This window comes from Mauremys mutica, chromosome 13, assembly GCF_020497125.1.
Source record: "Mauremys mutica isolate MM-2020 ecotype Southern chromosome 13, ASM2049712v1, whole genome shotgun sequence".
In the NCBI taxonomy this organism is placed as follows: Eukaryota; Metazoa; Chordata; order Testudines; family Geoemydidae; genus Mauremys; species Mauremys mutica.
In genome coordinates this window covers 27881405-27897520 of record NC_059084.1, presented here as the reverse complement: position 1 = coordinate 27897520, position 16116 = coordinate 27881405, and the positions used below count along the sequence as shown (strand labels likewise).

At 49.0% G+C, this 16116-nt stretch overlaps 1 long non-coding RNA gene across 1 annotated transcript in view; it reads right to left on the bottom strand.

Moving 5' to 3' along the window:
- Positions 1-7676: 7676 nt before the first annotated feature.
- The window catches only part of LOC123348690, a 28871-nt gene continuing 20431 nt past the window's right edge, over positions 7677-16116 (bottom strand). The window contains exons 2-3 of the long non-coding RNA XR_006573242.1: positions 11877-12060; positions 7677-7882 (exon numbers count right to left, since the gene is read on the bottom strand). This is a non-coding gene — a long non-coding RNA (uncharacterized LOC123348690). The remainder of the gene's footprint in view (positions 7883-11876; positions 12061-16116) is intronic.

Sequence of the window (16116 nt, the reverse complement as noted above, 5' to 3'; positions counted from 1 at the left end):
CCTTTGGGCATTGGCTGAGTCTCCCCTTCGTCACTGGAGAGACAGCAATGGCCAGGTGGTGCCATCCGCAGTGGGCTATCCCAGAGCTGCCATGCTCACCTGTGCACCCTGTTAGGACTGCTTCTGCCCAGGGACATTCCTGCACTTCTGCTGAACTCTCTCCTCAAGCCAAAAGGTCGAGCTCATCAGTCCAACAAACTCGATCCAGATTCAGGCCTTGCCTTTCTATTGGCACCGTGTCTTCTCTTTCCACAACTGGAGTTTGCCAAAGTCACGGGATGGATTCAGGAACTCCCCACTGGATCATCTTATTATTCAGTTGATCATCTTATTAATTAATTATTAATTATTAATTATTATTATTGGGGGGAGGGATAGCTCAGTGGTTTGAGCATTTGGCCTGTTAAACCCAGGGTTGGGAGTTCAATCCTTGAGGGGGCCATCTGGGGCAAAATCAGTACTTGGTCCTGCTAGTGAAGGCAGGGGGCTGGACTCAATGACCTTTCAAGGTCCCTTCCAGTTCTAGGAGATTGGTATGTCTCCAATTATTACCTTTTTATTACCTTTATTCTTTGCAGGAAAAGTTTGGGCCAAGACACCTGAGGTACTGAAAAGGGAAAAATGGCTTCTGAATGGGAGGGTGAGTGGAACAAGGTCCCTTCCACCCCTGGGGTTTTTCTTCATTTACATGTCTAGGTTTAGCTCCCTCTGTCCCTCCCCACCTCTCTCTTTTTCTCTCTCTACAAATAGCTAAACCAAAACCCCAGAGCCAATCCCCTGTCCCGTCCCTTTGGGGTGTGAGAAATCTGAACACAGATCTGAATTCTGCACCTCAGCCCCGTCTCCGAAAACACCCCCACAAAGGGAGTGAGCCTAGGAGAGACGCAGAATGGACAGTCACCTCCATACCCCTTATCAGTCCAGTCCAGAGACTCTGCCTGCACTCGCCAGAGGGAGGGGCTGTGCTTTGCACACAGTCCCCATTCCCTGTCACTGTTTCTGTGTCCTTGCTGGCTGAGCCTCTCCTTGGGGCAGCCTGAGGGGCAGGGATTTGTCCCAACACAACCACGGAGAGATGAGAGCATCAGCATGGTGACACCCCATTGATCTGCTCTGAACAGCTGACCAATGGGGCTGCTGCATTTCCACTGACCTCACAATCACAGTCCAAGCCCCAGTCCCTGCTCCAGCTGGCCCAGTCCCCGGGGGGCTCAATCTGACATTACTGTTGTTACTATTGAACATTCATCTTGACGCGTTGCCATTGTGCCAGGTTCTGAATTCCAATATCTTCCCAGGGAATGGGACTCCTCACCCTGGAATCGCAGCTCATTCATTTCACCCCTTCAAGCTTCATCTCCCCATCACAATGGTGCAGCGTGTGCTAAGCTGTCTGTCTGGGACTGTGCCCTTCTCAGCAATAGGTCCAGTGTCTGCACTGTGCTCAAGGGGGGAGCCCCTCAACTCCATTGGCTTCAGCACCTCTGCTTCTCACTGGGGCTCCTTCAGCAGGTCCCTACCGGCTTGGACCCTGCTGGAGACTTCGCCTCTTGAGAGCAAACATCTGCAGTGACACAAGACAGCCTGTTTCAAACAAGCCAGAACACAATGCTCCGGGACACTGGGTGAAATGGTAAGGAAAAGCATAACACAGAACTCTCCCCTAATCTGTCAGCTTCCCTGGTTTCTCTTTGCACTGGCCTGGAGGACACACAGCTGCTTTGCCTGGCAGGCAGTCCTGAGTGGGATCTCCTTTTGTGCTGGGAGAGCAAATGTTTTTTACACAAGCCCCTTAGTACCAGTGCTGAGTTCCTTACTCTGGAATCACCGCTCTTTGTTTTCTGTGCTGCATGCTGGGTAATAACCTGAGAAGACTCCATGGCTCGAGAATAAAACTGGCTCTTTCTGAAGAGAACTATTTCCAGCTAGTGGTCAAGCCATGTGCACACAGACTGTCTTCCTCCTGCCTCCTCTCATTTGCAACACAATCGAATTGAGCGTGGTTGCGCAGCATGTAAATGAGCTCAGAATTCAGTCCACAGTGAACTTGGTCTGTTGTACACAATCTGTACTGTAATATGGAGGGAGATTCCTTCCTGACCCTGGGTGGTGGTCAGCTTATGCATGAAGATTGGGAGCCTTTGGGATTTTATTTTAGCTAGCGTGTCAGGTGCTAGTCTGATTTACACCCACCCAGGTCCTGAGCTAGAGTCAAGCTGGGCTTGTCACATTTCAGGAGTGGGGATGCAAATGTATCTGTAATCCACTCTATTTGTCTGCCAGGCTAGTCCACTCCATAAATCAGAGCCACCTCAGGGCTGCTCTAAATAACATCAGCTATGTAGGAGACCAGGAGGCCATAGCTGTTGATCGATGGCTAAAGGACACCATGACCACACACTCCTTTCCCATGGCCACACCCCCTGCACCAGAGGTCAGGAAATGGAGTGGGTTAGGAAGTGCTATTGTCAAGTATGGCTGGAAATGTATCTCTACAGCAGCTTTGTTCTTGTCTGTGAATCCAGGCACAGCTGAGCTGAGTTTACTCTAGTGACTGATGTGGGGGTTCCGCTATAGCTCAGAACTAATATGGCATCTTGGCAGGGGCGGCTCTATAAATTAGGCTGCCCCAAGCAGCGCGGCGCGCTGCGCCGCCCTTCCCCAGTCCCGCGGCGGGTGCCGTGGTCCCGCGGCTCTGCTTGAGCTGCCGCAGGCATGCCTGCGGGAGCTCAACCGGAGCCACGGGACCACGGCACCCGCCGCAGGCATGACTGCGGCAGGTCCACTCGTCCCAGGCTCCGGTGGACCTCCCGCAGGCATGCCTGCGGAAGGTCCGCCGAAGCCAAATGCCGCCCCCCCGGGAAAGGGCCGCCCCACGCGCCTGCTTGGCGCGCTGGGGTCTAGAGCCGGCCCTGCATCTTGGGTTGTATTATTCTCTTAGCAGCTTTCAGGACCCTATACAGAGTCAGGGACCAGAAAGGAAACTAAGATCCGGCCCTGGGTCCTCAGCTTTGGCTAGTGTTTGCAGTTGTGTTTTGTCATATAGCAATGCCAGCAAATCAGAGCACCACTTCCTTCTAAACAAACAAGAAACCTTATGAGAGTAAAGCAAGCAGTCTGCCGTGCCATCCCTAAGGCGGTTCTGTCTCAACCCCCATCACTGCAGAGTTACTGCCTGGAAACTCCAGCTCCCCTCTACCCGCCTAGTTTCCTGCTATAGATTTAAGAAAACAGTGCACACATTCTCCCAGCTAGCACATATGCCATTTTCAATACTAATTCAGAAGAACTCATGGCTAAAACCCAGTTAGCAATAGTTTGATTTACAAGGGTATGTGTACACTGCAATTCAAGGTGTTAGTGCAGCTCAGGTGGACACACCCATGCTAGCTTTACCTGCGCTAGCGTTACTGAAAGAAATGGCGTCGCTGTAACAGCACAGGCTTCAGTATGGGCTGTACAAGCGCACCAGGGCCCTGGGCATATACGTGTGTTACTAGCCCATGTTGAAGCCCATGCTGCTGCGTCTACACTGTTATAGTTAGCAGTGCTAGCGCGGGTGCGTCTACCCATGCTACAATCTCACCTTGAAGTGCAGTGTAGACATACCCTGAGTGTAGACAGGAATTCAAGGCGCTGTCTCAGGCTCACCCAGTGGCTTTTCACACTTTATTATCAAGCAGGCTCTCATTTGTTTAGCTGGAGAGGTAAAAAACCCCCTGGAAGGACTTAATCAGCCCCAAGAGTTTAATTCAAGTACAAAGCTGTTGAAACTGGACAATGGTTTATAACCAAACACGTCTAAGCTAACACTAGTCTAAGCCACCCCACCTTTGTTGTTACATGCCCCAAATTAGAGCAGCAAATATTTATATAACCCACACCAGCCCCATCTGGATTTTCACACAACTTTTTATCTGTGTGGTGTCTTCATCTTACGTATAGTACCCAATTCGATTGGAGAGTGAGCAGAGCGCTGCTCTCCTGACCCGTTACTCCGTGAACAAGGAGCGTGTTGAACTGAAATGTCAAGGTTTTAATCAGGATGATTGACAGTGACATACCTGCATGATTGCTCCTGGGGGAAATGTAATCATGGCTGGCTGAGTTGTGGCTGCTCCTGCTGTTGTCATAACAAAACCAGTGCTTTAAGCTAAAGGAGCAGAAAGCAGCTGCACAGCAGAGAAAGAATGGCCAGAGTCAATCCGCGCACTACTTAACTTTCCCAGGGGTGGCCTGAGGTGCAGCTGTAACACATGGTGATGTTCATTGGAGATGCATGAGGCCTGAAACCAGCTCACTGGAGAACAAAAGTCTTGACCTACAAATCCTTTGGCTCCAGCATATCCTGATTCCTTCCTCTTTGGCTCTCCACTTTTACGCACTCAGTGAGTTTACAGGATGGACTTCCCAACCTCTGACCCCTAGTACTGCCTGACTCGCTGCTTCTCTCCCATTCTTGCTCCTAGGTGGGTGCTCATGTTGCTATTTCAATATCAAACAGAACTCACATGCAGGGAACAATGCCCACCTTGAATACCGGTATGTTCCTCGTCCCAGTGCTGGGGTTTGTTGGATTCACAGCAGCTGTTCCAGTTTTACCATTAGGAAGGTCTCCCCAGGCCACAGAGCAATGCAGGGAAAGCTCCAGCATGGTCCATTCCATACCCCTCTTGTGCTGCAGCCTCCTAGACTTTCAGTTCCTCCCACTTCTTTCTCTCAAGATCTACTGCCTGGGAACAGAGGAATCTTCCCTCCCCTGACACTTTTCCCAGCATGCACTGGGATCAGGGGGGAATTCCCCATCCCCATCTTCTTCTTGTTTTAAAGGCACAATACACACTAAGCCAGATGCTGCATCCCTGGTGTAGCTGCATGGACCCCAGCAGAGATACAACACAACCCAACTACCTGAAAGGGGGTTCCAAAGAGGATGGATCTATTGTTCTCAGTGGTAGCAGATGACAGAACAAGGAGTAATCATCTCAAGTTGAAGTGGGGGAGGTTTAGGTTGGATATTAGGAAAAACTTTTTCACTAGGAGGGTGGTGAAGCCCTAGAATGGGTTACCTAGGGAGATGGTGGAATCTCCTTCCTTAGAGGTATTTAAGGTCAGGTTTGACAAAGCCCTGGCTGGGATGATTTAATTGGGGATTGGTCCTGCTTTGAGCCGGGGGTTGGACTAGATGATCTCCTGAGGTCCCTTCCAACCCTGAGATTCTATGATTCTCACTGCCTTGCCTGAGTAGATTCTTCTCTTGGGGAGACAGTTGGACCCTGGCCAAGCAGACAAGGCTGAAGTCTCCGTTCATTCGCAGAGCCTCTCTCGTGCCATCACTGTTTAGTTCAATCCATGGAACAGTGACTGGGGCTGTGGTGCAACTGTGGATAGGAAATATAACGATGGTGACAACAAAGGCTCTGCCATTGCCACCTTCACTCCAGAGATGTGACACACGCACAAAGCTGGCTGAGGGCTGCATGTGCTTGCTGAGGGACTGCCAGCCAGGTCAGGCTGAAATCTCACTTGGTGCCCAAGGAACCTCTCAGAGCTCTTGGGTTTGTTTCCTTGGCCTGTGCTCATGTTACCCCAACAGAGCCAACTACTGTCCGGATCCTGCCTCCTTTCATCTGCCTCACGCTCCTTTCAAAGGAATCTGGCCCACTGCATGCCCAGCCCTAGACCAAAGGGCAGAGCCAAAGGGAGTGAAGTCTGAGCAGCCCCTGCTAAGGAGGGAGCTTATGCCTGATTAGACACGTGCAAACGAGCACCTTTCCCTTGTCCCCCTCTCCCACTGATCCCAGAAGCAATGGGTAACATTTCAGTCCCATTCTATGAAGCTTAGATAGGGACCGATTCACTCCCCATATAAGGAAATTAGCAGGGGTAGCAGGAAGATCTGATGATCAGCTGGCCTAGTGGTCAGGGTATGGCCTTATGGTTTCTGCTGGTTTAGTCATGCCAGAGGGGGCCCCGGCTGCAGCCTCAATCACCCTGCATGCCCTGAGCACTCCCCAGAGGTTCTGTCACTATGGGGGTGTAGGATAGAGGGACCCAGCCACCCCACCCCCAGTCCACTGGGTCCCAGCCTAGGGTTACATGCGTTTATCAAAGCATCCAGCCCAGTTACTGAGCTACCCCAAATTATGTTTTCCCCCGGATCACTTCCTATCAGCCTGCAGCTCCTCAGTGTGGGGCATGGTCACTGGCTCAGCAGACTCTCCTCCTCTCTCGTGTCCTGGTCAGTCAGTCACACGCGGGGCTTTCAGCTCTGGGAGGGAGGGAGAGGAGGGAACCAAGTCTCCACTGCTAGAGCAGCCTGCACAAAGCTGTTGCCCCTCTTGACACAACTGGCCATATCAGCCTTGCTTCCTAGTGCCACATGCAGCTCGTTCCCCCTTTTCCAGGGCAACCACTGTCCTTTTAAACTGTTCTGCCACTGGGACCATGTCCTGCCCCTGCTGAGGGGCTGGGCTTCCATAGCCCAGTACGGCTCCACTCCCAGCCTTGGTTTAGTGTGGGGCCTGTAGACCCTATGGGTCAGGTTCTGCTTTCAGCTAATGACGGGTGTGTCAGTCTGCCAGGCTGCACAGGTGCAATGGAGAACAGAATTTGACCCAATATTTTTAACTCACTGCTTGTAGGCTGGGCCTAATAATCCAGCGGAGTACTCAGCAGGGTGTGTTGGGGGGCAGGGAGTGTCTTGTGGGACAGCCAGAACTGGGAACCAGGATAAATACATTCTAGTCCCAGCCCCACTGCTGGGTGCTGGTGAGTAAGCTGCTTAATTTCCCATGCCTTGGTTTCCCCATCAGTAAAGAGGGGTGGGAGATGACACTCACCTCTGTAAAGCACACTGAGATCTTTGGATGAAGCATGTTATTCTGTTTCTCCAGCTGAGAGGGGACATTTTCCCTGCCCCCTAGAATTAGGGACTTAGACAGAACACTGTTTCCGTTGCCAGTGAGTGCAGTGGAGCTGTCTACCAGTAAGGGAGGAAGGATTGGGTGCAAACAGTGGTGGCTCCCCAGGGCAGGCAGGGAGGGCAGTACACACCTGGCATTTAATCACATTTTTGGACTCACTGATTCAGCTGCAAGGCCGGGAAGAATAATCCTCTGCACTGCAGGAATTAGTGGGTCAAATCTCTTACCTGTGATCTGCAGGAGGTCAGATGAGAGGATCACAGAGGTCCCTTCTGGCCTTAACATCTATGACTCAGATATGCTATGATTTTTATCTGCTGCTACGGACCAAACTGTCCCTCTCCTTTCCAATACGTGAAATAGTTAATAATATTGGCATTTAAATTGCCATCATTCAACTTCAGAGTCAACATCCCATTGAAACAAACTGGGGAAGTTCACATCTCTGAGAGCTATTGTTTCAGGCTGTCTGCAGACTCAGGCAGATATCCCTGTATCAGTTTATGCTCAAATTGCATTTTCAAGGTTATTTTTGCAACCATAAGTGCTAGAGACTTAAAATTTATTTATTTACTTTTCAATTGTGTTTATTGAAAGCTTTGGCTCTGGCAGCAGCCAGAAAAATTCCCATTTCAAAGAACCACTGTGAATTAATACAGTTCCAACCAGGCCTGTGGCTGTAAACTAACTCCGCGAGCACCTCCCTGTGTGTAGTTTGCCTATCCAGTTTCAGATATTTCCAGCCCCCACTGATTATAAGGTATTTTGGTGACTGCAGTGAGATCATTGGTGTTGATTGCAGCTTAGGAATTTGCCTCCCTTGGGCCTGAGTTTGGGCACCCAGCTATCATCCAGCTGCAGACCGATCCCATAGGCATGACAACGTTGTGGCAGATAACTGATACACATTTCCAGTCTCAAAGGATCTCAGGGGGGCAACCACACCTGCATTAAGCCTGTGGAAAAAATCAAGATGAGTTTAGAACAGAGAGGGTTAGCAGCAATGAAGAGATCAGCTCGCACTCTGTCCGCCCGGATATACTGATCACCAAAGGCCAGAGGTCTGGCCAGGGCATTCCTTCAGTGGCATCATAAATGCCAACTTGTGCCTAATGGCCCAGTGTATGACAGGCACTCACACGCATACAGCATTCTTCCTCCTACAGGAGCCAGGAGCTAATTCCAGCCTTCGACAATGGATTTTAACAGGTTACACCAGGAATTACTGTGCCCAGCCAGGAGGCACTGGTCTCATCGGCAGGGATAGAGGAGGAGACGTTAGCATCACGCTGGGCATGGGAAGCTAGAGAATACCTGGCCTTTGCTCCTACTGCTACTCCTAGCAGGTGGTAAAGAGGAGCCAGCCTCATCATCACGCTCATCTCTGCAAGTAGAGACTGGGGCTACACACAGCTCCCAGGGGCTGTCTGCCCTGGGGTCGCAGGCTCCATGCTGAAACTATGTACAGCCATTGTGTGCATCTGTGAGTGAAAGACACCGCTTCACCCAAAGGGGTGTGTTCCCCACCGCATGTGGGGCATTGGGTATCCCCAAGAGAGAATTGGGGTCATCGCCATTCTCCACCTCCGCTGGGCCAGACACTGCATCTAGGATGGCTGGTGACGTGTGGTACCAGCTCCTCTCTGCCACTGCAGAGCTGCGCTCCATCCCCACGTGCCCTGATCTCAGTGCAGAGGGAGCTCCAGCATCCTTCGGGAGCATTCTTGTGTCTCACAGAGCTTGGGGACACTCTCCCTGTGTATCCCCCTCTTATTCACTCATGGGACCATCGGATTCAATATCTGGCCCTCACGGATTTAACTGCCTGCTCCATCAGTCGCTGAGCTGGAGAGAACTTCCCCCTAGTAGGGGTGTTGCCATGCAGTTTAAGAACCGTGGCATGGGTGGATCTGGACAAGCCACTGCAGACATCAGCAAGATGCTTTAAGTGATGCTGACAGGTTTTCCCACTGATCCATTTACCTGGGAGAAGCCAGGGCTCAAGCCATTGTGTTTGATGCTCCATCGTGTGGGGTACTCTCTAACCCCACCCTGCCATACACCTCGCTGGGAAGTATTCTCTCAAGGTGGCTAATCACAGCCTTCATTGCCAGGCCATTTGCTGGACTATCGGCTAGCATAGTCTCACTGTACTAATTCAGCAGGACAAGGTTTGTTCATAGAAACTCCCGCTGTCCCTCAGGCCATCAGTGGCTGTTCAGAGGGACGTCTCTGGGTTGCCTGGCAATGACTCACAGTCGGATACAAGTTTCTCGGTGATGTGCAGCTAGCGCTCAACATCACTAACATGCTGCGTGGATCACGCAGTTCCAGTGGGGCCTTGCTCCATCTGTGTCAATAGGGCAAGCTCAGGCCCGCGTGAGCCCGTGTAGCTCCACAGAAGCTGGCCCCTTAGTCTGTGTGCAGACTCTGGTATAACCAGCCAGCCCCACATGCAGCCAGTAGGTCACTACAGGAGATAGGGCACAGACAGGCTGGATTCCCTCATTAGAAATTCAGGGAGCCTGACAGGCATATACATTCTTCTATGAGCACATACAAAGCAGAGGTTGTGCATGAGTAATGAGCTGGTGGCCTCCTGCATACAGATCCCATGCTTGTTAGCAGGGACAGCTAGGGAACAGAGGCACAGCGAGATTAAGTAATTTGGCCACGGTCATATGAGAAGTCTCTGGTAGAGGGAACAAAATTCAAGTCTTCTAAGCCTCCCACCTAGCACCTAAACCACTGGACCAGACTTCCTCTCCACCCACCTGCGCTGTGCTCTTAGGTGTGCAGAAGGTACATTCGCTTGGGACTAATTTTGATTTGGCTGTTTTGAAGTTTAATCAGCTCAAAGGAAGGGTTTGATTACCTGAGCATCACCTGCCATGGGCCTCGTGCAGACCCATTGATGTGACCAGCTGGGAGCATAGCCTCTCTTCCAAAGCAACCCACATGCTGTCCCCACCACCACTGCACAGCTGAATGGAGAGCGAGAGTGCTCTGTCACAAAAGGCGTCCTTGTCCCTTGCCTTGCCTCCGGGGCTAAAAATATACACAGCTGAGAGCAACTAGGAAAACAGCAGAGCTAGGGCCAGCCTGAAGCCAGGCTTTTCAAGTAGTGAAACAGCCATCTGACCGAGCTGAGACCACTGAAAACAATCTACAGGCTAGAGTGTGCAATGAAGAGAGCATGGTAAATGTTGTAAGAAAAACTTGACCTTTCTGAATAAGCAACCAGCCCCCTAGCCTTTGGGAATCAAGGGAGCGAAGGGAGCTGGAGCAGGGACCTCAGACCTTTCTAAGTAGGTTTTCTGCTGGAATTTCCAAGAGAACGGGGTTATTTTTGGCTGCTTTTTTATTATTCTTTCAAATGATTTTCCATGAGCAAGAAACAAGCTTTAATTAATGAAACTTTGATGCAGAGCACGAACTCCGGAGCAGCCACCATCTGTAGCAGCTCTCCAAAAGTGATGTTTATTTACAGCAAAAGCCTGGGAGCTGGGCACAAGCTGAGGAAACAGGGAAAGCCTGGCTAGCAGGTAAGGACCAAGTGATCTGGTCTCTGTCATTGGCTGTGTCACTGACTCACTGTGTGACTCGAACTCCTTGTACCTCTGCTTCTCCAGCTGTAAAATGGGGACCGTACTTCCCTGGCTCATGGCAGAGGGGCTGGGAGACTTAATTCTCTACTGTTCACAAAGTGTCCTGCACGTTTCTAGCACCTTCTACCTGTGAATCTGAGTGTTGTTATAAGAGGGAGTAGCCTCAAATGGAAGGATCATTGTCCCTTGAATTCCAATGTGTTTGCAACGTTTCATTGGATTTAGCCACCTCATTGTCATGTGTTGTATCTCACACAACGCACAGTCAATCTGTGGAATTCCTTGCCAGGGGATGTTGTGAAGACTATAACTGAGCTCAAAAAAGAAATAGATAGGTCCATGGAGGATAGCCAAGATGGTCAAGGACACATTATGCTCTGGGTGTCCTTAAGCCTCTGATTGCCAGATGCTGGTTCTGGGTGACAAAGGATGGATCACTCCATAATTGCCCTGTTTTGGTCATTCCCTCTGGAGCACCTGGCATCAGCCACTGTCAGAAGACAAGATACTGGGCTAGATGGACCATTGGTCTGACCCAGTCTTGCTGTTTTCATGTGCTTATATAGATTTTGAGAACCATAAATTAATACCCTAAGGGATGCATTTTCAACAACTGCCTCTGCAATCTGGGGGCCTTACTCATTTGTGGACACAAGTATCGGAATACAGACATAGGTTCCTGTCCTGCAATTGCGAGGGCACAAGCGAGTGGCTGTACCGGGTATTCACCCAGAACCCTGTTGACTTCAGTGCAACTTTGCACAGTTCCAGCCAGCTGCCTCAGTTGCAGTACTGGAGCCATTGGCAGGAAATGTCATCAGCACCCCCATCTCATGTGGGTCCCTGTAAATTCTATCCAGTGGGCTCACAGCTGGTTGACCCCAATTGTCTGCTCCTGCAAAAGTGCAGCTGCCAAGATTGAAGCATGGATTGACACCCCTCTGAAAATGTGGCAGGGATTCCAGTGGGGAGGGGGAGCTGCAAACAGGAGCTGGGTGCACTCCATAGTAGCTCTGCCAGCAGATGCTGAATCAGCACATCACCTGGGCTTTCTAACTATTCACAACCCTTGCCCCATGAGCAGCATACAGTTCAGGAGCTGGGCTGGTCACTCCCAGGCACCCCAGTACCATAGAGGTTGCTAGTGCCTTGCCCTACTGCAGTTTACATCTTGAGGGACTTTGCCCCACTATCAGCCTTGGCTTAATGGAATCCAGTGCAGATCTAACCCATCATGTACTGACGGATGCAGCATGCAGCCCGGGACACGGCTGTTGCCTGGTAGACTGAAGAGCCGGGAAGCAGGACCAGCTCTGAGTGAGGTTTTGAGAATAATCCTAACCTGTGATGGGGGAGCGTTTTCCACAAACAAAGCAGAGATTCACACCCTGCAAAGACAATTCCGGGAGTCCAGTGGCGTGCTGCACAGCTGACGGGAACAAAAGTCTCCTGAGGATTAAGCAATCCAGAGCTACAGGCACGGTCAAGGCCCCACTTCGCCCAAACAGCAACGGTCAGGACAGCTCCTGGAAAACAGCGACATCCCATTAGGTCTCAGGCGATGGCCACCTGTGCACCAGCAGCTAGCCACAGAGCAGCAGCCCTTTCGACACAGCCCGCTACACAGGAACATGTGTGTACCAGGGGGCAGAGTTTGGCCAAGGCACATAGCATTGGTGCTTGCATTGCAGCAGTCAGAGCCTGGGAGGGGCTCAGTGAGGGAGGGGCTGCTTGCCTGGACCCCTTGTTCTTGTATCCTGGAGTCTTTGAACGGCCATGTATATGACCATATTATAGGGCTGCTGTGATTTGCCACAAACCCACTTGCCCTAAAAAAAAAAAAACCCAAAAAAACCCAACCTCTTTTTCTTTCTGGAGAATCCCAGTGAAATTAAGACCACCCCCCACCTGCACACGCAAAGTGTGTAAAGAACAAATCATGTCAAACCAATCTGATAGCTTTCTTTGATAGGATAACAAGTCTTGTGGATAAGGGAGAAGCGGTGGATGTGGTATACCTCGACTTTAGTAAGGCATTTGATACAGTCTTGCATGATATTCTTATCGATAAACTAGGCAAACACAATTTAGATGGGGCTACTATAAGGTGGGTGCATAACTGGCTGGATAACCATACTCAGAGAGTAGTTATTAATGGTTCCCAAACCTGCTGGAAAGGTATAACAAGTGGGGTTCCGCAGGGATCTGTTTTGGAACCAGCTCTGTTCAATATTTTCATCAATGACTTAGATGTTGGCATAGAAAGTACGCTTATTAAGTTTGCAGATGATACCAAACTGGGAGGGATTGCAACTGCTTTGGAGGACAGGGTCATAATTCAAAATGATCTGGACAAATTGGAGAAATGGTCTGAGGTAAACAGGATGAAGTTTAATAAAGACAAATGCAAGTGCTCCACTTAGGAAGGAACAATCAGTTTCACACATACAGAATGGGAAGAGACTGTCTAGGAAGGAGTACGGCAGAAAGGGATCTAGGGGTTATAGTGGACCACAAGTTAAATATGAGTCAACAGTGTGATGCTGTTGCAAAAAGAGCAAACGTGATTCTGGGATGCCTTAACAGGTGTGTTGTGAGCAAGACACAAGAAGTCGTTCTTCCGCTCTACTCTGCGCTGGTTAGGCCTCAACTGGAGTATTGTGTCCAGTTCTGGGCATCGCATTTCAAGAAAGATGTGGAGAAATTGGAGAGGGTCCAGAGAAGAGCAACAAGAATGATTAAAGGTCTTGAGAACATGACCTACATAGGAAGGCTGAAAGAACTGGGTTTGTTTAGTTTGGAAAAGAGAAGACTGAGAGGGGACATGATAGCAGTTTTCAGGTATCTAAAAGGGTGTCATAAGGAAGAGGGAGAAAACTTGTTCTATCCTTAGAGGCTAAGATGAACAAGAAGCAATGGGCTTAAACTGCAGCAAGGGAGCTTTAGGTTGGACATTAGGAAAAAGTTCCTAACTGTCAGGGTGGTTAAACACTGGAATAAATTGCCTAGGGAGGTTGTGGAATCTCCATCTCTGGAGATATTTAAGAATAGGTTAGATAAATGTCTATCAGGGATGGTCTAGACAGTATTTGGTCCTGCCATGAGGGCAGGGGAATGGACTCGATGACCTCTCGAGGTCCCTTCCAGTCCTAGAGTCTATGAATCTATGAATGCCACACCAAACCCACAGCATGCGATCTTCTTTGCAAGAGTGTTGGTCCCTCAGACACATTGTCCAAAGTAAAACATCTTCAGTGCTGTGAAGAAGACCCAGAAACACAGTGACTGAGTCCTAAGCCAACTGACTAGTTAGGCTGATTACTCTTCTCCATGGACCTTTACATACCAACTTACTTTGACCAGCTTATTTGCTTTACCAGCATGTATTCTATTCTCTTCAGGTTCTTATCCTGCCCATAGTAACTGAGCATCTTCCCATCATGCATTAAGCCCTCTCCAGGACAGTACATTTGTACATATTAAGTCCATTTTTCTTTAAGGGAATATAATTATTATTTGAAATAGAGTACCCAGACACTCCAGTTTAAACACACTGGATTAGGTAAAACAAGTTTATGAACTACAAAGAGAGATTTTAAGTGAGTGCAAGTAATGAGGCATAAAAGTTAGAAATGGTTACAAGAAATATAAAGATAAAACATTTACTAGAGCCTAACTTAACAAAGTTCCTCACCACGTGCCACAGCAGACTACTGACCAAACTCTCAGGTCAGGACCGCTCACCAACAGAAGTTGGTCCAATAAAAGATATTACCTCATCCACCTTGTCTCACCAATGCCACCGATCATTCTCATTCACATTTAGCGCCCTTACCATGTAGGGGAGCAGGCTGCTGGGATATGAATGGTGCCCTGTACACCTGTATCAGAACAGCCGACTATTACTGCTGCATTATAACCAGAGAACAGGCACTCTCTCCACTCCAGATCCAGCGAAAGGGACAAGGACAGAAGCAGACATGAATAAATGATATACCCACTTACAGACATTTCTATGAATAAATGATGCTGCACTTCACCTCCTTTACTTATTTTTTAAAGATACGTTTATTTTCAAAATCTGAAATATTTATGCCTAGCCCAGCAGATAAAAATGCTAAAGGTAACACAGACAGCACTGCCTGGGTCTAGGCAGAGGATACAGAAATGCTGACCTGCCATGACCTCTTCAGATGACTATGGATACACTGGCCCAGCTCCCGAGTTCAGATATGCTAGTCTAAATCGGGCATAACCTCTGTGAAGATATTGTGGATTTACAGCATTGAAACTGGGACCAGACTCTAGCCCATTTAGTGTATAAGAAAGACTGCGCATTCAGAGTGTCTTTTAGATGATAATGCTCAGAATTCTCACTGAAATGGAGAGTGAGGGTGTGATGTTCTATTCCATATTCTTTATGGAAATATGCTTATGATATGGATATGACATAACTGAGATGTACTGAGATGGATCTTGTAAGATATCATTGGAAAGGTTATCATTTACTGAACATGTTTATCCAATTTGTAGGCATTTATCATGTTTGTATCTGAAGCTGGGAATATTGACCATGTCTCTGTATTTCAAATGTGCTACGTTGGATGAAGCCAAATGTTAGTGGCTTACTGAGGAAATGCAGACAAGCACAAGGATTACCCCAGGATCTGTATACAATAGAAACCTCTCAGAGATAGTGCTACACAATGGGAACTGTTTGACCCAGGTCACAGCAAAAAAGCTTTCCAGTAAGTGGGGGGGGGAAGAGATATAAAAGAGGGACGATGACAACATGAGGGGGCCTCATTGTCCCTACAACAACACACCTGGAAACACCTGAGGAACAAAGACTGAACTGTGGGAAGTGATGGTCCCAGGCTGGAAGGATTTTTAGAAAGAAAGTAAGAAAACCTGGAAAGCCAAGGCAACTTGTGCCTTAAGAATCTGCCAGTCTGTTTATCACTCAGGGTGAGAATCTGCTAATTTGTATCCTACCTATCTAGTGTATTAAGCTCAGTTTGCGACTTTTGTTTATTTACTGTGGTTATCTGCTTTGTTCTGTTTGCTATCTCTTTACCCACTTAAAATCTATCTTTTGTAATGGGAGATTTGATTATTAGAAATGTAGATAGCTGGGTTTGTGATGACCGGGAGAACCGTATGGTGACTTGCCTGCCTGGTGCAAAGGTTGCGGATCTCTTGAGGCATCTAGACAGACTTATGTGTAGTGCTGGGGAGGAGCCGGTGGTCGTGGTACATGTAGGTACCAATGACATAGGGAAGGGTAGGAGAGATGTCCTGGAAGTCAAATTTAGGCTGCCAGGGAAGAGACTGAAATCCAGGACCTCTATGGTGGCATTCTCAGAAATGCTCCCAGTTCCACGCGCAGGGCCAGGTAGACAGGCAGAGCTTCAGAGTCTCAATGCATGGATGAGACGATGGTGTAGAGAGGAGGGGTTCACGTTCATTAGGAACTGGGGAAACTTCTGGGATGGGAGGAGCCTATACAGGAGAGATGGGCTCCACCTAAACCAAAGTGGAACCAGACTGCTGGCACTAAACATTAAAAAGGTTGTAGAGCA